Source organism: Thalassophryne amazonica, chromosome 16 (genome assembly GCF_902500255.1).
Source record: "Thalassophryne amazonica chromosome 16, fThaAma1.1, whole genome shotgun sequence".
NCBI classification, from domain to species: Eukaryota; Metazoa; Chordata; class Actinopteri; order Batrachoidiformes; family Batrachoididae; genus Thalassophryne; species Thalassophryne amazonica.
Window position 1 is genome coordinate 24,770,010 of NC_047118.1, and position 25,616 is coordinate 24,795,625.

The 25,616-nt window shown below is 43.4% G+C and overlaps 1 protein-coding gene and 1 long non-coding RNA gene across 2 annotated transcripts in view; one reads left to right on the top strand and one right to left on the bottom strand.

Annotated features, from left to right (window-relative positions):
• Positions 1-25,616, bottom strand: part of LOC117527999 (protein phosphatase 1 regulatory subunit 29) — a 96,987-nt gene that overhangs the window by 7,289 nt on the left and 64,082 nt on the right. The window lies entirely within an intron of this gene.
• On the top strand, positions 832-25,063 carry LOC117528000. The gene is made up of 3 exons (XR_004565651.1): positions 832-843; positions 1,617-1,619; positions 24,933-25,063. It is a non-coding gene; the product is annotated as an uncharacterized LOC117528000 (long non-coding RNA).

Consider the following 25,616-nt stretch of genomic DNA (forward strand, 5'->3'; position numbering starts at 1 on the left):
CAGGAATTAGACATAGAAAGACCCACAATTTTATCAGTACAGTTCGATGCATGTACAAGCTACTCTGGTCATTAACCAGTGGCCCAACGTTACTCATGGAGACTAAGATGAGAAGTATCATTTGCATGCATTTTAAAAAGAAAACACTGTTTAAAAAAAACAAAACAAAAAAAACTAGAGCACTGTGCTCATAGAGCGCAAACCTCCCCAACACTAGTTTCTAATTCCACACATTTTTTTCCCCCCCAAAAAATAAATAAATAAATAAAAATATCCGCTAAATCTGCAATATGGCCTAGATGTGGATCAAACTTCTAAATCTATTCATTGAGAGTGCCAGTTTGCACCTCATTGTGCATGAGAGTGATTGAGGCACTTTTGATTGAGATATAATTTCAAAATGTACAATATATGGGATTTTCAATGTTAAATTCAAATGTCCACAAAATCCACAATCCGGATCAGATACAGATCAAACTTTGCCAGGTGATACTGAGTGCTGGTCTGCACCTCAGATTCAAATATGAGAGTGATTGGGACATGTTTGATTAAGCTATATCCTATAATGGCTGAGTAGATCCTTGTCATTTGATTGGTGGTGCAAAGCATCACGGACTACATCATCAGAATTGTTTTTGAACTATCTGACTGATTTTGTTTATTGACTGAGAACAATTTTGGACTCCTATTTAAAGTTTGTGTTGAACTGTTTGAAACCAGTTGACATCAAAGGACCAGTGACAAACACCAGTCCCTTTTCTGTTTACAAATTAATAAAATATCAAATGACAAGGATCTATTTTAGCCATTATATGAAACAAATAATGAATGTGCGCCAAGCTTGTGGCATCAAATTCAAGAAGACTTGAGGCTGTAATTGCTGCCAAAGATGCATCAACAAAGTACTAAGGCTGTGAATGCTTATGTACATGTGATTTCTTAATTAGGGGACGTGATGGTCTAGTGGTTAAGCGTTGGGCTTGAGACCAGAGGATTCTCGGTTCAAATCCCAGCCTGACTGGAAAATCACTAAGGGCCCGGTGTGTTTGGCAACACCCGCACATCGGGGGAATGTGATACATTATTGTAAAGCGCTTTGAGCATCTGATGCAGATGTCTCATGCAGACGTCTGATGCAGTGCTAGATAAATTCAGTCCATTTTACTTTTTTTATTTTTAATAAATTTAAAGAAAAATAAACTTTTTACATGTGGTCATTACGGGATGTTGTGAGTAGAATTTTGAAGGTAAAAATAAACTGACTCCATTTTGGAATAAGGCTGCAACATAACAAAATGTGGAAAAAGTGAAGCACTGTGAATACTTTCCGGATGCACAGTAACGCACCTGACACCTTACAGTCTCCCTTGTGTGCACCGACTGAGTTACCCAAAGTGGAGCACCAAATGAGAACACATCTCAAGTGGAAGTGATACACATCAGATAGTGAGACCAAGACAGAATATGCAAGTGTACAGCACAGACTATGTATTTTAAAGTAAAAGTACAGTCATTGCACATACAACACAATGTGGCGGTATTAAGGCACAATAAATAAAACGTTACTTTGTATTGACGAGTCCTTTCAGAACTAATTTTTTGGTATAGCAGAGGAGCTTGTTAGATGAAGTTCAGAGAACCACACCACATGGCTAAAAAGTTGTACCCGACATTCACTCACTACAATCTTAAAAATACTTTGTGGGGTTACCTTGTATAACTTAGACTGAAGAGTATTTTCATCTTGGAAAAGGGTATTTACATGTTCCCATTTGAGTAAGTTGGTACCCTAATAAAAGGTGTGTGTACAAAAATTGTTCACAGTTTAAAAAAAACTATTGAACATAGGCTGACAATGGGTTTAAAATAAAGGGTTTGATCATAAAAGTGACATTGCACCATGTAATTTATTCTGACTTAAGTGAATTAAGTTTTAACAAAACTTTTCAGTAGAATGGAGGGAAAACAAGTTAGAATAATTTAAGTGAAAAACCTGGCTAGCTAATGACACCACAACATTTTAATTAAGTTGCTTCAACTTATTTACCCTTGTAGAGGACAAAACTAATGAAGTATATTACAGTTTTTTACAACTGCTATGACCCGTTTGTCAGAACCTCAAACACTTTTTCAAAACTATTAACGCACATCACACTTGATAGACACAATTCCCTGAACAGGTAATTTCATGCTCAAATTCACACAGTGTAAATAAACACAGATACACACTTCCAAAATACAATAATACACTAACACAGTTCACCAAATCTACCAAAGCACTGACACACGTTGTCTTCCAACAGAAACGTTTAGTCAGTCACAGCACAGTGTCATAAAAAAAAACACAGACAACTGATGGAATAACACAAACTGAATCACTTTGCATGTGTCAAATCTACATTTTTCCTTTTTTTATTTTACAATCAACAGATTATTGTATTGATCATACATGTAAATCAATGTTTGTGATGATTTTTTTGAATTTCTTCATTTTTCATTTGTTGAGCATGAATTTTGTTCCTTTTTTTGCACAACACTCAGCACAAAAAGTGAATGACCCGTCAGAAAAGCTTTGCAGAATGTTTATGAAGGAAGAAGACAGAAATGACAGGAATTGCAGTAAACACTTTACTGTATTGTAAATGAAAATGACTTACAGTACAGTAAAGAGGAAAAAAAAATCAGCATTTAGCTGTCACTCATTACTGTATTGTCAAATAGACAAAAAGAAAAAGAAGCAGAAGACATCACTGAAAAAGAGGAAGGAAAAAAAAGCTAATCTGCTTGGTCGTCAGCACTGGGCCACATATTTTCATCGACATCACACCTGATGTCTTCTCTGACCAGGCATCTTGGGAAGTATCTTTTTGCATGCCTTCTCCAGCCCTGGCAGTTGTCAGCTGTGATGTCCTGGCGTGCAGCAGCCATTGCATCCAGGAGGAATATTTGGTCATGTGGATGGTGATCGAATACTTTCCACCTTCAGGCTGAAAAAAGTCTACTGGGTTGAGGAAAGGGGAGCAAGGGGCAAGGAAAAGGGACATCATCCTGGGATGGGCATCAAACCAAGCTGTGACTGCATGTGCATGGTGGAATGCCACATTGTCCCAGGTGATCACATATGTTAGCAAGTTACCCCCCACCTCACCCTGTCCCCTTTCCCCCTCAGGTACTAGTCTATCATACAGCTCTTCTAAAAATTGGAGAAGGCGTTTGGTGGTGTTGGGGCAAATTTGACTTTTATGCAGGAGCACACCATTGTTAGATATTGCTGCACACATGGTGATGTTGGCTCCTCTCTGGCCTGGCACAGCAACCGTGGCTCTTTTACCAATGAGGTTTCTGCCCCTCCTACGTTTTCTGGCCAAGTTGAAGCCAGCCTCATCAATGTATATTATGTTATGTGGGACTTGATTGGTCTCCAACTCCAATCAAACAAGCAATCAAACAAAATGTATGTAAATGATTTTGAGTGCTTTACGTATATAGGGTCAAAGTGGGTTACTGCAAAACACACAATTAGTACAGTGTATTTTGGGTTTATAGTAATAACCTCACATGGACATTTTGGTGACAGTGTTCCTTGATGCGAACACTGTTCCTTTCAAAAGGGACTTTATAAAGTTGCTTAATCAAGACTGCGTTTAGCCAGAGTCCAAGAAATAGATGTAAGGCTGATTGCTCTGGTGTTTTCAAAGATAAGGTTGTCTTGTAAAATATTGGCCCAAACATCTTTCAGTTTTATTTCATTGTTAGCAATCACCATGTTGACAATGGTAAGCTCCTGTTCTTCATTTTGAAGCCTGCCCCTGCCCCCTGAAGAATGTAAACATGGAATGCTTAGAGGAACAAAGTTATATATTACTGTAGGGGCCAGAAGAATACAGTTACTGTAATTCATGTTACACTGTTCAGTAGGAAAGGCCCTTATAGAATACAATGAATATTGTAATCTCCCTCTTGGTTGCTCAAAATTTCCAGACAATGGATGCCACTGTACTCCAGCTGAGATTTGGCTGCACACCTTCTCCAGCCTCTTTATGTGACATCCCATGATTGATGAAATGGTCGATGATGGTAGCTCGTATTTCATCTGTCACCCTGTCTCTGGCCCTTCTTTGAGCCCCACCACGCATTCTAACTCTCCGTCTACCTTTACCTCTAAACATTTTTCTCACTTGTTTTTTGCAAGTCCTCCACCTTGTCCCTTGTCTTGTCTTTTGTTCTTTTCCCTCACAAGAGCCGCCTATAAATATAGGTGATGTGATTGGTGATGTGATTGAAAAAAGCCGAGCACGTGAGCTGAGATGGGAATCAGCTGTGATCAATGTCATCTTCAATCCATTAGTTTTTAACATGAGGTTTTCTGTTTTGACAAACCACATGAAAGCAATTGAAAATTCAACAGTTAACATCTACTGTTTGGTCATGATTGAGCTTGTGTGTAAAAACAGTTAAAACTAATTTTAAACATGTAAAATGTGTGCATTTTGTGTCAAAAGAAGAAGAATTGTGTTAATTGTATAGCCTACACAGGCTCATGTTGTGGTAACTATGTGAAGAGTTTTGAAAAAGCGTTAAAGGTATTGAACAACGGGTCATAGCGGTTGCAAAAAACTGTAAACCACTGCAGTAAATACTTTGCTAAACTTGACTTAGACTATAAATGTCTCTTGGTGTGTACTCAGTAATGCCTGAGTTAGAATTATAGCTGCAGTCTGGCACCCGGGAACCAACTCTAGATGTAGAGATGCTGCCTTGGTCAGGGGCAGAGAAATTAGCAGACCCTAAATAAATAATGCTGCCACCACCATGCTTCACTGCAGAGATGGTGCCTGGTTTCCTCCAAACATGATGCCTGGCATTCATACCAAAGAGTTCAATCTTTGTCTCATCAGACCAGAGAATTTTGTTTCTCATGGTCTGAGAGTCCTTCAGGTGCCTTTTGGCAAACTCCAGTCGGGCTGCCATGTGCCTTTTACAAAGGCACATGGCAGCCAGCGTCATGGATCCCGAGGGGCGTCAACCCGAGCTTGAACGGCCAGTGGAAGAGCGAGGTGCACAGGCGCCAGCAGGAGGCGTGTTAGGTGAGCTGCAGCAGATTCTAACCGCTTTCACTGCTCGGTTGGATCTGGTAACCGAGCAGAACGTTATTCTCAATCGGAGGATGGAGGCTCTCACCGCCAGGGTGGAGGCGCACGATCAAAGCGCTGCTGCAGCACCTCCTCCTGCTGGTCCCTTGTCAGACACAGACGTTCCACTGGTCGTTCAACGACCCCCCCCCCCACCGTCCCCTGAAGCATACATAAGCCCTCTGGAGCCGTACGGAGGTTGTGTCGAGACGTGCGTGGACTTCCTAATGCAGTGTTCGCTCGTCTTTGCACAACGTCCCGTCATGTACGCGTCAGATGCTAGCCGGGTGGCTTATGTTATTAATCTGCTTCGAGGAGAGGCACGCGCCTGGGCTACGGCGCTCTGGGAGCAGAACTCACAGCTCCTAACGTCATACGCTGGGTTTGTAAGGGAGTTCAAACAGGTTTTTGATCACCCCAACAGAGGCGAGACCACTTCGAGCGTGCTACTGTCAATGAGACAGGGGCGCCGGAGTGCAGCCGAGTATGCAGTCGACTTCCGCATCGCGGCTGCGAGGTCCGGCTGGAATACCGTTGCACTCCGCGCCGCCTTCATAAACGGACAGTCTCCGGTGCTGAAGGAGCATCTGCTGGCTAAGGAGGAACCGCGGGATTTTGACGGGCTTGTCAACCTGGTTATACGTTTAGACAACCGCTTAGAGGAACACCGTCGGGAGCAGGGCGGGGGGCGTGACCGGGCACGGGCCGTCCCTCTTCCTTCCGGGTCCGAAAGGGTGCCGTCGTCCCCACGCTCCACAGCCAGAGGGCCCTGTGTGGCAACAGCTCCCCCTGCTGACGAAGCTATCAATCAATCAGTCAATCAATTTTTTTTATATAGCGCCAAATCACAACAAACAGTTGCCCCAAGGCGCTTTATATTGTAAGGCAAGGCCATACAATAATTATGTAAAACCCCAACGGTCAAAACGACCCCCTGTGAGCAAGCACTTGGCTACAGTGGGAAGGAAAAACTCCCTTTTAACAGGAAGAAACCTCCAGCAGAACCAGGCTCAGGGAGGGGCAGTCTTCTGCTGGGACTGGTTGGGGCTGAGGGAGAGAACCAGGAAAAAGACATGCTGTGGAGGGGAGCAGAGATCGATCACTAATAATTAAATGCAGAGTGGTGCATACAGAGCAAAAAGAGAAAGAAACAGTGCATCATGGGAACCCCCCAGCAGTCTAAGTCTATAGCAGCATAACTAAGGGATGGTTCAGGGTCACCTGATCCAGCCCTAACTATAAGCTTTAGCAAAAAGGAAAGTTTTAAGCCTAATCTTAAAAGTAGAGAGGGTGTCTGTGGAAACTATGGACACGAGCAGGGCCAAAGTGAAATCAAGTGACAGACAAAGGAGGCTGGCCCGCGGGGAGTGTTTTTTCTGTGGCTCTAGTGGTCACTTACAGAGGAACTGCCCCAAACGGTCAAACTACAACGCCCGTCCTTAGAAACCGGGCTAAGGGTGGGCCATAACACGCACGCGGGGAGACCCCGTAGATCCGCACGAATCCCAGTCACAATCCTTAGTGAGGATTTAACCCTTCACGCCCCAGCACTCGTAGACACGGGGTCGGAAGGGAATCTGCTGGACAGCAGATGGGCAAAGGAAGTAGGGCTCCCTCTGGTGGCTCTGCCTTCACCTTTGAAGGTACGGGCACTAGATGGCACCCTTCTTCCATTAATCACACACCAGACACAGCCCGTGACATTGGTTGTGTCTGGGAATCACAGGGAGGAGATCGTGTTTTATGTAACACCTTCCACCTCCCGAGTGATTTTGGGTTTCCATGGGTGTTGAAACACAATCCCCGGATTGATTGGCCGTCTGGGGTTGTGACGCAGTGGAGCGAAACCTGCCACCGGGAGTGTTTAGGATCCTCGGTTCCTCCCGATGAGACAGCTAAAGAGGAGGTCAAAGTCCCCCCCAATCTGACGGCGGTACCGGAGGAGTACCACGATCTTGCTGACGTCTTCAGCAAAGATCGGGCACTCGCCCTTCCCCCGCACCGACCGTACGATTGCGCCATCGATTTGATCCGGGCGCTGAGTATTCGTCCAGCAGGCTGTACATCCTCTCACGTCCGGAACGCGAATCAATGGAGACCTACATCCGGGACTCCTTAGCTGCCGGGTTGATCCGGAACTCCACCTCCCCGATGGGCGCGGGTTTCTTTTTTGTGAGAAGAAGGACGGCGGACTCCGTCCATGCATTGACTACAGAGGGCTGAACGAGAATGAGTTGGTGCCGCCGGGTGTGGCGGACCGCCCGTTCTGCCCTGTTGAAGGCCCGGACGAGGGCCAAGGCCCATGCAGACCGCCGGCGTTCCCCGGCCCCTGCATACCAGCCCGGGCAGGAGGTGTGGTTGTCAACAAAGGACATCCCACTTCAAGTGGACTCTCAGAAACTCAAGGACAGGTATATTGGACCATTCCCCATCATCAAAGTCCTCAGCCCGGCCGCAGTGAAGCTACAGCTGCCAGCTTCACTGCGGATACATCCTGTCTTTCATGTGTCACGGATCAAGCCCTACCACACCTCACCACTCTGCACCCCTGGACCTGCACCGCCTCCTGCCCGGATCATCGGCGGGGAGCCGGCATGGACCGTGCGTCGGCTCCTGGACGTCCGTCGCAAGGGTCGGGGGTTCCAGTATCTGGTGGACTGGGAGGGGTATGGCCCCGAGGAACGCTCCTGGGTGAAAAGGAGCTTCATCCTGGACCCGGCCCTCCTGGCCGACTTCTACGCCCGGCACCCGGACAAACCTGGTCCCCACACAACAGGACCCCCCCCCTGGTTGAGGGGGGGGGTCCTGTTGTGTGGGCCGCTGAAGAGGAGGTACTGCTGGCCCACCACCACCAGATGGCGCCCTGCTTGGAGTGTGGGCTTCAAGCACGAGAGGGCGCTGTAACCCGTGGAGTGACAGCTGTCACATCATCACCACCAGCTGTCACTCATCTACGTCAACCTCCATAAAAGCCGGACTGCAACTCCACCTCCCCGCCGAGAAATCAGCTACCATACAGGTAACCTTCTCTGCTGTGATTTTCTGCATATTTGTTCTGTGTGCAGCCGTTTTCCTGTGGCTACAGTCTGAAGCTGGATTGGCGGATAGTGTGAGCGCGACGTCTTCGCCTCTCACTCCTTCCAGGGAAGTGACTGACAGGAGCTGCACGGGTGATTCTGTTTCTGGAGGTGGAGGTTCTCCCTCCTTACTGAACACAGACTGTGGGATTACTGAGTGTGCGAACTCACACTCATCAAAACTGTTTCTGTTCTCTGCCAGCAGTACCGTGTCTGACTGCTGAAGACAGTGGCCACCTGGGGTGCAGGGCTTGGCGGCTCCGGTGTTCTTCAGATCCGTTGGTGGTGGAAGCTGTGTGGGATCCGGCTCTTCAGGCACCAGATGTCTTCTATCTTCGAGCCTGCCACACGTCACCTTGTGTATGATTGACATTCCGCAATATTTGTATCGTGTGTACTTCGTTGTGCGCTTCACAACATTAAATTGTTACTTTTTGGCTTATCCATTGTCTGTTCATTAACGCCCCGTTGTGGGTCCGTGTCACGACACCTTCTCAACAATTATGTTATAAAACCAGTTATTCAAATAAAATATCGATGGAAAGAAGATAAAAAGAATAACAATGTAAGGAAGTAGAAAATCAATACAGTATACAGTGTTTGGACATTTAGGCAGTCAGGAAGCTAATTATTGCAATAACATGGAAAGAGATGTGAGGAAGAAAATGTACATAGATTTGTGATGACATAAAACCATTTCTTGAAAGTGGAAAAATGTAAATGCAGGAAACAGATGCACCTTTTTTCAGCTTTGTTTTGGTATTTTTGTGCATTTCTGCAGTGAACTTTTATTATTGACAGATGCTTTTATTATTAGAGTTTATTGTGTTATGTGCTTTGATTGCTGGGAAAGATAGATATAAACAATTATTATTATTATTATTATTATTATTATTATTATTATTATTATCATTAATAATAATAATAATAATAATAATAATAATAATAATAATAATAATAATAATGACGATGATGATAATAAATGCATGATTTTTCAGTACATTAAACTGCACTGGAGTATGAATTGCAGGACCTCACAAACTAGTAAAAAGCACTTGGAAATCTTGGAATACTCTGGAAAGTATGATAAGCAAAATATAAACAGATAAAAGGCATATGTCTAGATTTGTGTGAAGTCATACTACCAAAAGACACAAGGGAAAAAGTGTGTAAAAAATATGAACAAATAACTTAAACTTGGGTCTCAGTGATATCATATTTATATTGCATTGGATGTAATAAATGAATAATAATAATAATAATAATAATAATAATAATAATAATAATAATAAATGAAAAATGAAAAAAAAAAGGTTTGGAATCAGTTCCAGTGTTCTCAGACCTAAATTCACTGAATCCATTTGTTTGAGTTTTACTTGTTTCCCCTTTGCTGTGGGAGAAGTTACCCACCAAAGAGTTATGTGGAATAATCATCTTTGATAAAAATGATCCAAAGATGATGTCCTTTCATAATTCAGGCAACGTCAGTGAATAATTCTAACGGTTGAATTTGACTAAGAAACCCCAAACAACACCATGAAAAAAAAAAAATCACACTCACAACATACACTCAACAAAAATATAAATGCAACACTTTTGGTTTTGCTCCCATTTTGTATGAGATGAACTCAAAGATCTAAAACTTTTTCCACATACACAATATCATCATTTCCCTCAAATATTGTTCACAAACCAGTCTAAATCTGTGATAGTGAGCACTTCTCCTTTGCTGAGATAATCCATCCCACCTCACAGGTGTGCCATATCAAGATGCTGATTAGACACCATGATTAGTGCACAGGTGTGCCTTAGACTGTCCACAATAAAAGGCCACTCTGAAAGGTGCAGTTTTATCACACAGCACAATGCCACAGATGTCGCAAGATTTGAGGGAGTGGGCAATTGGCATGCTGACAGCAGGAATGTCAACCAGAGTTGTTGCTCGTGTATTGAATGTTCATTTCTCTACCATAAGCCGTCTCCAAAGGCGTTTCAGAGAATTTGGCAGTACATCCAACCAGCCTCACAACCGCAGACCACGTGTAACCACACCAGCCCAGGGCCTCCACATCCAACATGTTCACCTCCAAGATCGTCTGAGACCAGCCAATCGGACAGCTGCTGAAACAATTGGTTTGCATAACCAAAGAATTTCTGCACAAATGGTGTATGTGGAAAAAGTTTTAGATCTTTGAGTTCATCTCATACAAAATGGGAGCAAAACCAGAAGTGTTGCGTTTATATTTTTGTTGAGTGTATGTCTCGTAGTATGAGGGAGAAGTCGGAGGCAGCTGTTTCAGAAGTCAGGATAATGATAATGACCTATTACCTTGAGAAGAGAACCTGCTGCAGAAATCTTGACCTGTTTATGTTGTCTGTGACCAGAGCCGTCTGTTTTCATCCTGCCATCTGACTGACACCTGTTAATCTGACTCTGCCACATAACCTGAAACATCATGTTATGAATTTTTTGTGTTCCATCTTACTCTTCCAAGGTCTTTTTCTGGGGTTTAGCTTTCCTTGTTGGCTTGAATCTGTCAATCTGCTTTTTTGTCTCCTCTCCTCAGATTCCTTCTAAATTCTTCTTATTTGCTCCTGTCTCTTAATTACCTTCACTTTGACTCTTTCTGGCCATTCTGTCTCCCTGTACCATGTCCTTTCCATCAGACTGTTCTCTCCTCTCTTCCAGGGCAGCTCCCCGGTGTACAGTCATTTCGGTGCAGACGGGTTAGGCCTGCGAGCAAAACACTCTTTCCTCTCTACTTCACACGGGGCGCAGCAGAGTTAAGACAAACACAACTACCGACAGATGGGGCTCCTCTGAGAGTATGTGTTTGAGTGAAACAGATGATCTCTCTGTGGCCATAAGAGAACACATCACAACCTGCTAAAAGCAGCAGGGTTGTTTTGTTAAGCACTGACGAACAAAATACAGCTTGTTCATGCTGGGCAGCCTTTAAAGACAAGCAGCTGCATGTGCACAAACATGTTCATTATATGTATAACTAGATGGCCCATTGTGCTACGTCCAATCATTGACTGGTTCTTGCAGGATCCCTTAAATGGAGTACTGATTTCATCAAATGTCAAACAGCCCCAGGTGCTACTTCATACACATTGGCAAGATGTGAGATCATCCCCTTCCCAGACATGCACACATACACACATAAACATTTGATATATAAATTGCCAATTTGGTGATCAAAATTCAACTTAGTTTGTGACTGAAGGGGGTACACGCTAAGTTATGCTTCACTTTGAAGTGTAGTCTGATGACTTTTCATCCTTGTTTACAGCTGTCATGGATGAAACAAATCAGGTGAGTTATATACATTTAATGGATCAATTGTCACTATGGTAATAGAATTTCAACTTAGTTAATGCCTGGAGTGGTTGAAGCATCCATACCTCCTTGGTTTTGTGAGAGTTGTAGTATCTTTCTGCAGTTAAATGGGGGCAAATTAAAATACTTCCCCTTTCCGGAAGGGAGCTACCCCCCCCACACACACACACAGTTTGGCGATATTATACTGAGTTCATGATTGGAGTTCTCGAGACTCCAAGCTATGCACAGAGCTCTTTTTTTTGTTTTCTTTTTGCAGAGTGATGTCATGGTTACAACTCCCCAGTGGAGTTCAACTTGAAGCATAATGCAGCACTCACACTATGATGTACTGAGGAAATGTATGAGTAACGGAAATGAAAGCTAGATATCTGTTTGTGTCCTGCACAAATCTTTTTCTTATTCGTTAAATGCATTCCTTGTCAGCTGATGTCAGGCGAGTCTGTTGGAAATTTCTATTTCAATTTATTTCAAATTTATTTTCATTTATATAGCACCAAATCACAACAAAGTTGTCTCAAGGCACTTCTCACAAGTAAGGTCTAACCTTACTTGTATGAACCTTACTTGGAAAGCTTTGTGCCTGCTCAAAACTTTGCGCTGATATTAGACAGAAAGCTTCCTCGGTGGATGCACGTTTGTTTACTGTTTTGTCCTTTACTTGTTCATTACCTTGCCAGAGGATGCCTAGTAGATGTTAGTTTTGCTGTGCATTATCTATCTAAGTACTGCACACCTGCATTTGGTGGTTGTTCACTCACTCTATCAGAGTCCCAAATCCACTGGAGATCGATGGATGAGACATTTTTGCCTATCTGTTGATAACACAGACAAATGCATCACATGGCCAAATTGTCAAAGCTGTCACTCCCTCACAATGCAAGTGATGCTTTTCATTTTAGCCCTGCTAAGTCACTACTTGTTTCACACAAAGTCATTCCAGCAGTCCACAAGTATCTCTGAAGAGACCTGGTACCAAAGATAATCAGTCTTTGCATAAGGTCAATGGTTAGTGTCCAAGTCTCACAGGCAAACAGTCAGACAGAAAGCACCAGGCCCCTGCTTGTTTGGACCTTTATTCTCCTGCAAAGATAGAATCTGCACTGTGCACAAAGGGGTTTATTCTGGTTTTAGGGCAGAGTTATGCCTGAGTTATGGCACTGCATGGGAGCTGACCTTGGATCTGTATTAATTGTATGTGTAGTATATTAACCTTCACCCACGCCTCAGTACCACCAAAATACTCCAAAGACTGAGATCTTTTGAAGATTTAGATAAAAAAAAAAAATTAAGATTGTCATTGCAGAACTGAGGGAAGAGATATGCAAAAACTGGGTAAGACACAGAGGATGATGTAAATAAACAAGAAAGATAGAAAAGAAAAACAGCAGGAAAGAAGATGGAGTGGAAGAGTTGCAACAGAACGAATAATGAGCCATGTTTGATCTTCAGTCTCCTTACAGTAATGCTTCTTTTGTGTCACTGCTGCTAAACTAAAAGTCCAAATTACAGCTGCGGCTAACTTTATGTGCACCACATTTGTCAAATAATGATTGCAGAAAAAAGCACAACTGTAGCGATGTGCCAGCAGCAAAAGCAGACAGAATGAAGGAAAAGGAATGAAAGGGTGAGAACTGCTCTTACTACCTCTTGAAGGTTTGATCTATTATTCATATTTCATTGTTATGCAAGCCTTGAGATCTTTTTCTAGTTCTGCCTTTTTTCTGTCTCCCACTGTCTGACCTTCATGACCCACTTGGTGTGTTTGTATCTATAAATGTTTGTCAGTATCTGGTATTGCAACCATTGTCATCTGTGGCTGCTCATGCATGGCATCATATCCATTTCCTTTATGATTCGCAGGAACACAAGGTGACGCAATGGAGCACGATGGCAGAAACCCTACAGATCTGGAGCTAAATGGGGCTAAACCCTGTAACTGAGAGCTATTTCACCACCACCACGCTGTGTTTTCCCACTGCGTGATGACTTGTTGCCACACAGCTGGAGAAAGTGGTGGGGTTTGAAGCATTACTGCAGGTGATACCATCCAGAGCTGAGGTTGAGGCCAGAGAGGGGACAGAGTATTTTAGCTCAAGATCACTGATTGCAACCATGTGGAAAGAAGCAGATTGCTTTTGCTTGAAGCTAGTACTAGGAATAAGACGAGGACATGTGGTTTGGATTTGTGCCCACAGGGGCAGAGAGAGAACAGAAATTAGAGGATGTGATGCACAAAGGGCACCCAGGACACTTCATGTGTTAAGGTCAGGAAAATATTAAAGATTAAAGACCGGGCAAGAAAGCCAAAAAGGATATAAAGTTGAGTGATATCTCAAGCCCAAGAGTCAGTAACTGAGTTTGGGACATTAAAGACTATTATACATTTAAAGTTCATTTGATTGCCAAAAGACTATTAAAGTAGTGCACTTATCCCTTTGTTCGGCTGACTTTCACACAACAATAGTTCTAGCTCAGCTGTGCCCAACCCTGTTCGAGAGCCCCTGTCCTCTCTGTTCCACTCCCAGGCAATTAACTTTATCAGGTTTGCTCAGCCAATCAAGAGCTGGAAAACACCATTTGTAAAAAAAATCAGGTGTGACTTGAGTAGGTAGACATGGAAAACTTGCAGTGCAGGGCCTCTCCAGGAACAGGATTGGTGACCCCTGCTGTACTTTAAATATATATTATATGTCTCAACATCAGTCTTCTCTGAATTTAAAAGAAAGAAATTGCTAGACATACAACTTTTCACTGAAGCAAGGAAATCCCCTAAAGTCTTGATGTGTATCAGATTACCAGCATTTATCGGCATCTACAGCTGAGTATCAATCAATCAATCAATCAACTTTTTTCTTGTATAGCGCCAAATCACAACAAACAGTTGCCCCAAGGCGCTCCACATTGCAAGGCAAGGCCATACAATAATTATGAAACACAGTCTACGTCTAAAGCAACATAACCAAGGGATGGTCCAGGGTCACCCGATCCAGCCCTAACTATAAGCCTTAGCGAAAAGGAAAGTTTTAAGCCTAATCTTAAAAGTAGAGAGGGTATCTGTCTCCCTGATCTGAATTGGGAGCTGGTTCCACAGGAGAGGAGCCTGAAAGCTGAAGGCTCTGCCTCCCATTCTACTCTTACAAACCCTAGGAACTACAAGTAAGCCCGCAGTCTGAGAGCGAAGCGCTCTAATGGGGTAATATGGTACTACGAGGTCCCTAAGATAAGATGGGACCTGATTATTCAAAACCTTATAAGTAAGAAGAAGAATTTTAAATTCTATTCTAGCATTAACAGGAAGCCAATGAAGGGAGGCCAACACGGGTGAGATATGCTCTCTCCTGCTAGTCCCCGTCAGTACTCTAGCTGCAGCATTCTGAACCAACTGAAGGCTTTTTAGGGAACTTTTAGGACAACCTGATAATAATGAATTACAATAGTCCAGCCTAGAGGAAACAAATGCATGAATTAGTTTTTCAGCATCACTCTGAGACAAGACCTTTCTGATTTTAGAGATATTGCGTAAATGCAAAAAGGCAGTCCTACATATTTGTTTAATATGCGCTTTGAATGACATATCCTGATCAAAAATAACTCCAAGATTTCTCACAGTATTACTAGAGATCAGGGAAATGCCATCCAGAGTAACGATCTGGTTAGACACCATGCTTCTAAGATTTGTGGGGCCAAGTACAATAACTTCAGTTTTATCTGAGTTTAAAAGCAGGAAATTAGAGGTCATCCATGTCTTTATGTCTGTAAGACAATCCTGCAGTTTAGCTAATTGGTGCGTATCCTCTGGCTTCATGGATAGATAAAGCTGGGTATCATCTGCGTAACAATGAAAATTTAAGCAATACCGTCTAATAATACTGCCCAAGGGAAGCATGTATAAAGTGAATAAAATTGGTCCTAGCACAGAACCTTGTGGAACTCCATAATTAACTTTAGTCTGTGAAGAAGATTCCCCATTTACATGAACAAACTGTAATCTATTAGACAAATATGATTCAAACCACCGCAGCGCAATGCCTTTAATACCTATGACATGCTCTAATCTCTGTAATAAAATTTTATGGTCAACAGTATCAAAAGCAGCACTGAGGTCCAACAGAACAAGCACAGAGATAAGTCCACTGTCCGAAGCCATAAGAAGATCATTTGTAACCTTCACTAATGCTGTTTCTGTACTATGATGAATTCTAAAACCTGACTGAAACTCTTCAAATAGACCATTCCTCTGCAGGTGATCAGTTAGCTGTTTTACAACTACCCTCTCAAGAATCTTTGAGAGAAAAGGAAGGTTGGAGATTGGCCTATAATTAGCTAAGATAGCTGGGTCAAGTGATGGCTTTTTAAGTAATGGTTTAATTACTGCCACCTTAAAGGCCTGTGGTACATAACCAACTAACAAAGATAGATTGATCATATTTAAGATTGAAGCATTAAATAATGGTAGGACTTCCTTGAGCAGCCTGGCAGGAATGGGGTCTAATAAGCATGTTGATGGTTTGGATGAAGTAACTAATGAAAATAACTCAGACAGAACAATCGGAGAGAAAGAGTATCATCAGCATAGCACTGAAAAGTAATCCCATAATGTCGCAGTATATGCTCAAGGGGAGCTATATAATGGGAGACAAGTGGGAAGCTAAGACGGATCCCTGTAGAACCCTGCATTTCATCGGAACAAAGTTTGAGGTGATGTCATTGTACAAGACACAGTGAGAGCAACTGGTTAGGTAGATTGTCAACAATGCAAGGACATTCCCAGCAATCCCAAAGTCATTCTCCAACCTACTGAGTAGTATACGATGACCACCGTGGTGACAGAACCGTGGTGGTGTCCAAATCCATTGCGAGCAGGAGATCTTTTACCACTTTAGTAAGAGCTGTATCCATGGAATGGTGTGTTCTAAATGTAGACTACAGTGGCCCAGAGAGGTTATTCTCAGTAAGGTGGTCCACGAGCTGCTGTGAAACTACTTTTTCAATGATTTTAGAACAAAATGGCAGGTTTGATATCGGCCTATAATTTTTCAGGAGACCAGGGTCAAGGTTTAATTTTTTAAGTCTTGGTTTAATCACTGCTGATTTAAAATATTTAAGAACAGATCCTGAAGATAGTAACAGGTTAATAATTTCCAGTACAGTAGGCCTACGTGTATAAACAGTTTTGTTGATATAGGGTTGAAAATACATGTTGTGCATTTCCCAGAAGATGCAAGTTTTGTCAAGGCACCCAGTGAGATAATATCAAATTCAGATCAAATTCAGGTGACGTGTCAGCGATGGCATCTACATCAGTCACAATGTGCAATGGTGGGACAAAGGCATGCATATTTGACTTAATGTCATCTATTTTCTTTTCGAAGTAGTCTAAGAAATCTTGAGCAGTAAATGGAGATTGGCTTACAGGTGATTGTCCTTTAATAAGTGTTGCCACTGTGTTAAAGAAAAACTTTGAATTATGCTTGTTTTTGTTGATCAAAAGAGAGTCGTAGGCCTGTTTTGTAGCCAATAGTGTGTGCTTATAGTCCATTGATAGCATCATGCAAGGTGGAATACTTCTAGTTTTAAGCTACGCCGTTTTCCTTCTAAACCTTTAGACTTATGGTCAAGGCCACGTAAATGATAATAAGTGAAGTGCACATCTCGGGTCGTGCAGTGCATTATGGGTAGGCTAAATTTTTCAACTACCAATCCACAAGCTATGATGGTGGAAAGCAGCGAGGAGTGCTGTGATTTGGATCGTTTCAACCACTGGAAAGTTGATGATTTAAAGCGTTTTTGTAAGGTCCGCGAATTGCCTGTTACACCCAGGACTACAGCAGTGGACAGAAATGGAAAGAAGAGCTGGCTGTGCTTGCGTGTGCTGCATTGTTACAGAAACTACCATTAGTGCCGACAAAGGAGGAAGAAAGAGCCGCTGTCGAAAATGACCAGTCCTTGTTGATAGCTGGAGACAAACAAATTTCTGACCCCTTGAAGGCAGCTGACGGATGGTTAGATGAAGTCCAGAGACTGAAACTGTGGATATTGTAGAATATTTGAGCGGGGATGAGAAATCGCTACTCCGCCGGCTTCATAATGACTACAAGGAAGGTGGGTCTCACATATAACCTCTTTGGTGTCACGTTTGTTTTGATAAGTTGACAGACATACAATGATATGTGCATGCATGCAGTTTGTTTATAGAACATGTCAATTTTACCATATTACGAGCCACGTCATTCATGGCGTGACATTACAGTCATAAGCCGATGCACAAAAACGGCGTCATCAGCCACATTATAATTCGGCACAGTTTCAGGGTATTGACAAAATAAATGTGTGCAAGAAACTTACAATTTTAGTCCGTCTTTTACGTCCGTCTGGATCTTTCTTTTCTGTGGGGAAATTGTGTAGAATGAACGGAGGTTTACAACCACATTTCTTTTTCTTTCTGTCTTTGTTTGGACTCGGCAGAGCTTTGCAGTCGTGTGTTTTCAGCCAACTTTCAAGCCTATAAATTCCGTTCAAGCATTTGAAAACAGCACGATGCGCCCCTGTCATTACTGTATGTGTTGCTTAAGGCTTAAAGCCTTTGAAACAATCCCTGTAAAAGCCTTAACTTTTACAGTCCGCTAATGCTACTGTATACGAAATTCAGTGGGAGCGGTGTGAGTTTGGTAGTTGGTATTTTTGCCCCCGTGTGACCCACACATGCGCAGATGCGTTGCACACTTCGCTTATTGAACCAAGGAGGGCATGTGTTGGGGGCATGTTTTTAGTGTAGGCAGAGAGATCGTGTGCAATGTGCTCATGAGTGCTGAGTTTAAGCTGTCCACAAGACTATCTACTGAATGATCATGTTCTGAAAGTGATGCTAAGATAACAAGCAGTCTGGCTCCAAGTTCATTTGTAGATGAGGAGTTGATGCATCGCCATGATGATAAATAAGTGTCTCGTCCCAGAAGACAAGGCAATGAGACGATAAACTTAATATATGTGAGTGATCTGAAACCACCAACGCAAGAGATGCAAAGTCAAAATTTGAGACAGTAATATGACGAGCGAGGTCCAAATCCAGGGTGTTTCCACTTATGTGAGTCAGATCCTGAATGCATTGCTAGAATATTAATACATCTACAATACCCACGAATGATTTGTAGAGAAGGTCACAAGGCTTACCCCGAGTAGAGGAGTTCAAGTGTCTCTGCGTGTTGTTCACGAGTGGGGGTAAGCTGGAGTGTGAGCTCAATAGATGGAGTGCATGTCAAGTACAGCGGATGATTTACCAGACTGTCACGATGAAGAAAGAGCTGAGCTAGAAAGCGAGACTTTTAATTTATTCATCACTTTATGCTCCTATCCTTACCTATGCTCATGAAATTGGGGTAATGACAGAAAGACCAAGGTTGCTTATACAACTGGCAGAAATGAGGTTCCACCGTTACGTATCTGGGCTTACATTCAGGTACAAGGTGAGAAGCTTGAATATTCAGGAGGTACTCAGAGTAGAGCTGCCGCTTTTTTGCATTGAAAGGCACCAAATGAGATGGTTTGAGCATCTGGTAAATATGGTATGGACAGCATGTTGGAGGGATTATATCTCCTAGCTGGCTAGGCAACTCTTAGAACAGGGGTGGGCAATCATGTGCCATGAAGGGCCAAGACACTGCAGGTTTTCCTTTCTACCAATCTCCTCAGCAGGTGATTTCATTAATGATCAGGTGTCTCAGCAGGTGATTTCAATGACGATCAGGTGTTTATGTTCAGAGGAGAAGCTCATCAGCAACCCACCTGCTGAGGTGATTGGTTGCAAGGAAAACCTGCAGTGTCTTGGCCCTCGATGACCACCCCTGTCCTAGAAAGATATAGAGGACTTGGCAAAGGATAGGGAAGAGTGGGATGAGCTGTTAGTCCTACTGCCACCACTACATTAAGTTCTTCAAACTGTGCAAATGTGTCCGTTGTACATTTTTTGTCTGCATTTTTTCCACTTCATTGTAGGTAACCTTGTTGTTGATGTTCAGTACTTCCAGGCAACGTACTTACTGTGATTACACCAGTTTGGTTCTTTTGCATTAAGTGAAGATATTCTGAGTTGTGTACTTGAAAAATCATAATTTTGACCAGGACTGGATAATAGACACATTCTGACATAGATGATAACACTCTGAGCCAAGCTCACATTCAAAGCACCATAAATTTGCTACTACTGATGCATCTGTTATCCTGCAGCCAACCCACTTGTGCTACTGCTGCCATAGCAACAATATATCAGTGCTAGAGGCGAAAAGACGCAATCACTTTCTGATCACAGCACAGCACGGGAAGTAATGATGCACAAAGCATAGATGAGACTGAGTGTGTGTGTGTGTGTGGAGTGGGGGAGTAAATTTTAGGTGAAAGTCATTTAAAAGAAGGAAGTGAGACAGATGAGGAAATCAGAAAGGGTAGGGTGAGTTAAAGATGATGATCAAATGGGAATGAGTCTCATTATTGTCCCAATCTGGATGACAAACGGCAGAGAAGGGCTGGAGGAAGGAGTTTCGGAACGTGTGATGAGAGAAAGAACGAAGGATGTGCGTGTCACCAGTGATGAATCAGCACTAACGTGCTCACCAAATACCAGCCTCACCATCACATTCATATCACTTTTGATGAAGATTCTCACAACCTCGAGAAGGAGAGAGAAATTATTTTGGCGGGCACTCCTTGATGGCAAACTCGATACGGAGAGAGTGGCGCAACATTGTGACTGAGATGTGTGAAAGCTCTGTTCTTCCTTGTCATGGAACAATGATCTGTTCCGATCTCTTCACACCTGCTGGGCCATTATTCAATCAACAAGATGAGATGGTTAGAAAGTTGCAAATGAGATGCCTTGCTGTGGACGTTCCTCATCCTTCCATTAATACAGTTATTTCATTTAATCTGCGGTGACCATAAGGTAAGCCTGACCTTGTTATGGCTCCAGAGCTAAGGAGTGTGGGCCCTGGTTAGTACTCTTATACCGTGGACCTCTCAGGAAGACCAGGAGCTGTGTTTGTTTCTCCATGTAAAACTAGAGTTGCATCAGGAGGGACATCCAATGTAAAACTTGTGCCAAATCCCAATGTAGTTGTGTACTGGATCTGTATTGTGGTGAACCTGAATGGATGGGGGCAACCAAAAAACAAACAACGGTGACCAGAAAACCTCTCATTTTTAACCAGGTTGAAACGGACCATCAGATCATAACATGCAGCAGGTGATCTGACTGTCTCATCACCCACGTGAGTTCTATTCCACATGACGTGGTGTCCTGTGGCACACCGTCCACAAGACACGCGTGTCGGCAAGACACACGCGGGCGCTGGCAGGACACGCACCAGCAGATGTGGACATGAATGAGATGAGTGAACTGCTTCTCATTCATGTGATTTCATGACTGTACGTCAGTGACCATGGGTCATCTAGGAACAGACGGATCATATTTGTATTGCCCGCTTGATGAGAGGGATTTAATACATCCATCCATTTTCTTCCGCTTTATCCGGAATCGGGTCGCGGGGGCAGCAGCTCAAGCAAAGCCGCCTAGACCTCCCGATACACACACCTCCTCCAGCTCCTCCGGGGGAACCCCAAGGCGTTCCCAAACCAGCCGAGAGACATAGTCCCTCCAGCATGTCCTGGGACTTCCCCGGGGCCTCCTCCCGATGGGACGTGCCCGGAACACCTCTCCAGCAAGGCGTCCAGGGGGCATCCGGAAAAGATGCCTGAGCCACCTCAACTGGCTCCTTTCGAAGTGGAGGAGCAGCAGCTCGACTCCAAGCTCCTCCCAAGTGACCGAGCTCCTCACCCTATCTCTAAGGGAGTGCCCAGCCACCCTGCGGAGGAAACTCATCTCGGCTGCTTGTACTCGTGATCTCGTTCTTTTGGTCATGAGCCAAATCTCATGACCATAGGTGAGGATCGGAACGTAGATCGATCAGTAAATCGAGAGCTTTGCCCCCCTACTCAGCTCTCTCTTCACCATGACAGTCCGATACAGAGACCGCATCACTACACCGATCCATCTATCGATCTCACGCTCCATCCGTCCCTCACTCGTGAACAAGACCCTGAGATACTTAAACTCCTCCACTTGAGGCAAGGACATTCCACCGACCTGAAGAGGGCAAAGCACCTTTTTCCGGTCGAGAACCATGGCCTCAGATTTGGAGGTGCTGATTTTCATCCTGGACGCTTCACACTTGGCTGCAAACCACCCCAGTGCACGCTGAAGGTCCTGATTTGACAACGCCAACAGAACCACATCGTCCGCAAACAGCAGAGACGAGATTCTGTGGTTCCCAAACCAGACCCCCTCTACACCCTGGCTGCGCCTAGAAATTCTGTCCATAAAGATAATGAACAGAACCGGTGACAAAGGGCAGCCCTGGCAGAGGCCAACATGCACTGGAAACAGGTTTGACTTACTACCGGCAATGCGAACCAAGCTCCTGCTGCGGTCTTACAGGGACTGGATAGCCCTTAGCAAAGGACCCCAGACCCCGTACTCCTGGAACACCCCCCACAGGGTGCCCCGAGGGACACGGTCGAACGCCTTCTCCAGATCCACAAAGCACATGTGGACTGGTTGGGCGAACTCCCATAAACCCTCGAGCACTCGATGGAGTGTGTAGAACTGGTCCAGTGTGCCGCGACCAGGATGAAAACCACACTGCTCCTCCTGAATCCGAGGTTTGACTATCGGATTTAATACAATACGATTTTTTTATATGGCGTGTCGTTTTTATTTTTTTTAAATATGTCCATGTGCTTCCTGATATAAGGTAGTGTTCACACCTTTTACAGGATAGTGATGGTAGCTCACTTGGTAAGTTTTCTGGTTGCAATCAGAGCTTTTGGAAGGCGCGGGTTCGAATCCTGTGGGTGACATGGTTTTTTTTTTGCACGGAACTGTTGCAGCATGTATTTTTAAAAATTTGTTTTTTTTTTGTTTTTTTTCACACCTGCAGCAGGTGGCACTGCGTTCCCGCATGCACGAACTGTTGCACCAGCATCGTGCACGCCTGCCTGTCGGTGCGATGCTTCGTGGTGCGCACATACCAGCTGCTCCGACAGGTGTCGCCCTGGAGTTGTACATATTCGCAGTGGGGCCTTAAAGGGGCCTTAAACTAGGATCTGATAACGGAGAGCTCATCTGCCACAACAATAATTATCATGACAGATGTTTGTCTAATTGGTTGATTTTGTTATGTCCACAACACACCCATGATTAATTCCGTGGCGTTATCTGCCCCCTTTGCACACAGGCACTGTCCATTTCTGAGTCTGCATCATAGACAGTTAAATTACAGCCCAATAAGGCTGGAAGTTGTACTTGACCTTAGGTAAAGGGGTGATGAAATTTTACCCGAACAAAGTACTGTAAGCACTGTAATACTGTAAGTCCTATGGCTAAGTAGATCTGGCACTAGGACTTAAAAAACAAAACAAAACAAACCCTATGCTTTTTTAATATGGACAACAAAGGCTCTATATTTAAACCACACAGTGAACAGAATTCTAATCCAGAGATGTTTTTGCATCTTCTTCTAAAATAAATGTGTGGGTTTGTGCGTGAGATGCCTGTTTCACAGTCAGAAGTGAGCAGATTTTTCTTTTTCTTCATTGCATGTTTAACTGTATATTCCAATGCATATGTTTACAGCCACACGTTAGAAGCCCATATAGGTCAGCATATGTTTGTGCATCCATGACAGACATGCAGCCCACACAGAGGAGCGCTGATGAGTATTTATGTGTGAGTCATGAATAGTTGTCTAATTACATGTCACGTTTTTGAGGAATTCTTTTGGCAAGCCCAGAACGAAACCATCCTGCATCATGGGAGAGCGAACAGGTGAGAAGTGCAGTTTGCGCTCTCGGGCTGTGTTGTTGTGTTGCATTTGCTGTATTTGTAGATACTTAACGAGTTTTCTTTCCCTTTTACTCCACCAATAAGTGACACTCTCAATATCTTTTGATTGGCACTGCCATTTTAGGGACTGAATCACTGATTTTTTTGTTAATATATACCTCATAATGCATCATGCAAAAATACTGATATCAGTACTGATGCATTTTATGAGGTATCAGCCAGGTACAGGCCCGATTGCACAGCAAAGAAACTTTGATTTAACATTCACCCAGCAGTGTTTGAGGCTGAGTTGCTCCAGTGAGCCACACTGAATGAAAGTTCTATAATGCTGCCTCCAGTATGCATATACACTTTTTGAATTTGTTCAATAAATGCAATTTAAACTGCCACCAGTGGTGGGCTTCACTGTGGACGTTAAAAGTGGAAAAAAAAATTAGAAGGGTACTCAGATAACACATACCCCTGCCATGCCCCACAGTCCACTTTAATTTACATGTAAATATGTATCTAATCCTTTTGCTCCATCCATCAAGGTGTGACAGCCTTTAGAATGAGTCCTCATCTACATGAGTGTAGACCACCTCATGGAGGCCACCATGATGTCCCACTATGTTGGTACAGTAGCCCAGAAGACACATGCTCACTCCACCTTTATCAAGCACTCCTACACCCGCCTACTTTTTGTGGACATCACATCTGCCTTCAACTCAATCATACCACAGATGCTGGTGCAGAAACTCAACACACTTTGATTGAGCACCTCTCTTTGCAACTTTGTCATGGACTTTATGAGGGACAGGTCGCAGTCTGTTAACATCCACAAGACCATCTCCTCCTCCATCAACCTCAGCACTGGCTCCACCCAGGGCTGTGTGCTGAGCCCCCTCCTGTTTCGATCCTGCTTACTTATAACTGTACATCAAAGCACCCAGGCTGTCATATAGTGAAATTTGCTGATGATGCAACAGCGATGAGTCCAGCTCCAGGCAGGAGGTTGAACACCTGGAAGGTTGATGCAAAAACAACAACCTTTGCATCAACGTGAACTAAATGAAAAAGATGATTGTGGACATTAGGAGGAACAGACACATGGAACAGCTGTGGAAGCAGTCCTTCAGGTTCCAGTGCTTGTACTTCCTCAGCAGGCTGAGGCATGCTGGACTTGACATTTCTGTTCTGGGGACCTTGTACAGGTGCTTAGAAGGGAGTGTTACGTACTCCTGCATCACTGCGTAGTATGACAACTGCTCTGCAGCGGACGAGAAGGCTCTCCAGAGGGTTGTGAATGCCGCACAGAGGATTGTTGGAGGCAGCCTACCCACCATCATGAACATTCACACAAATCAATGCAGAAAAAGGACCTCCAGCATAAAAAAAAAGACTCCACCCACCAAGCACAAAATTTACTCCACTGCTTTCAGGCAGGAGACTACGGGGCATCAGGTGCTGAACCACCAGACTGAGAAATAGCTTCTTTCCTGAAGCTCTGAGGCTGTTGAGTTGTGGTGGGGCGCCATAGCTCTGTTGCTTCCTGCACATTAACATTAACTATACTACCTCAGACAGGTAGACATATGTTAATACCTTGGTTGTGCAACACCTTGGCCTTTTGCACACCTGTGTTTTGCACAATAACTGGATTTCCACACACCTGTATATTTGCACAACTTAACATTTTGCGCAACCATATTTTGCACAATGATTCTGTCATGCTGCTCATTGCAGCTGACTTGCTTTTTATTTTATTTTATTTGTTTACTTATTTATATTTCCTTGTCTAGGTTAGTTTATTTAACCTCCAGGATGTTTTGAAACTTAATTTTGTATCATGTCATTTGGAAGCACATACAATAAAGAATCCTTGAATCCTTGAATTTTGCAGTGTGGCCAGACAAATTCACAAAAACAAGAAGAATCAGGTTGCAATGAGTTTTTAATATTTCACATTTTGTTTTTAACAGCGTATTACAGTTACCGTATTTAAAAATACAGTTGTGCTCAAATGTTTACATACCCAGGCGGAATTTTGTTTTTGTTGGAATTTGTTTTTTTGGCCATTTTTCAGAGAATATGAATGATAACACAAAACCTTTTTTTCACTCATGGTTAGTGGTTGGGTGAAGCCATTTATTGTCAAACAACTGTGTTTACTCTTTTGAAATCATAAT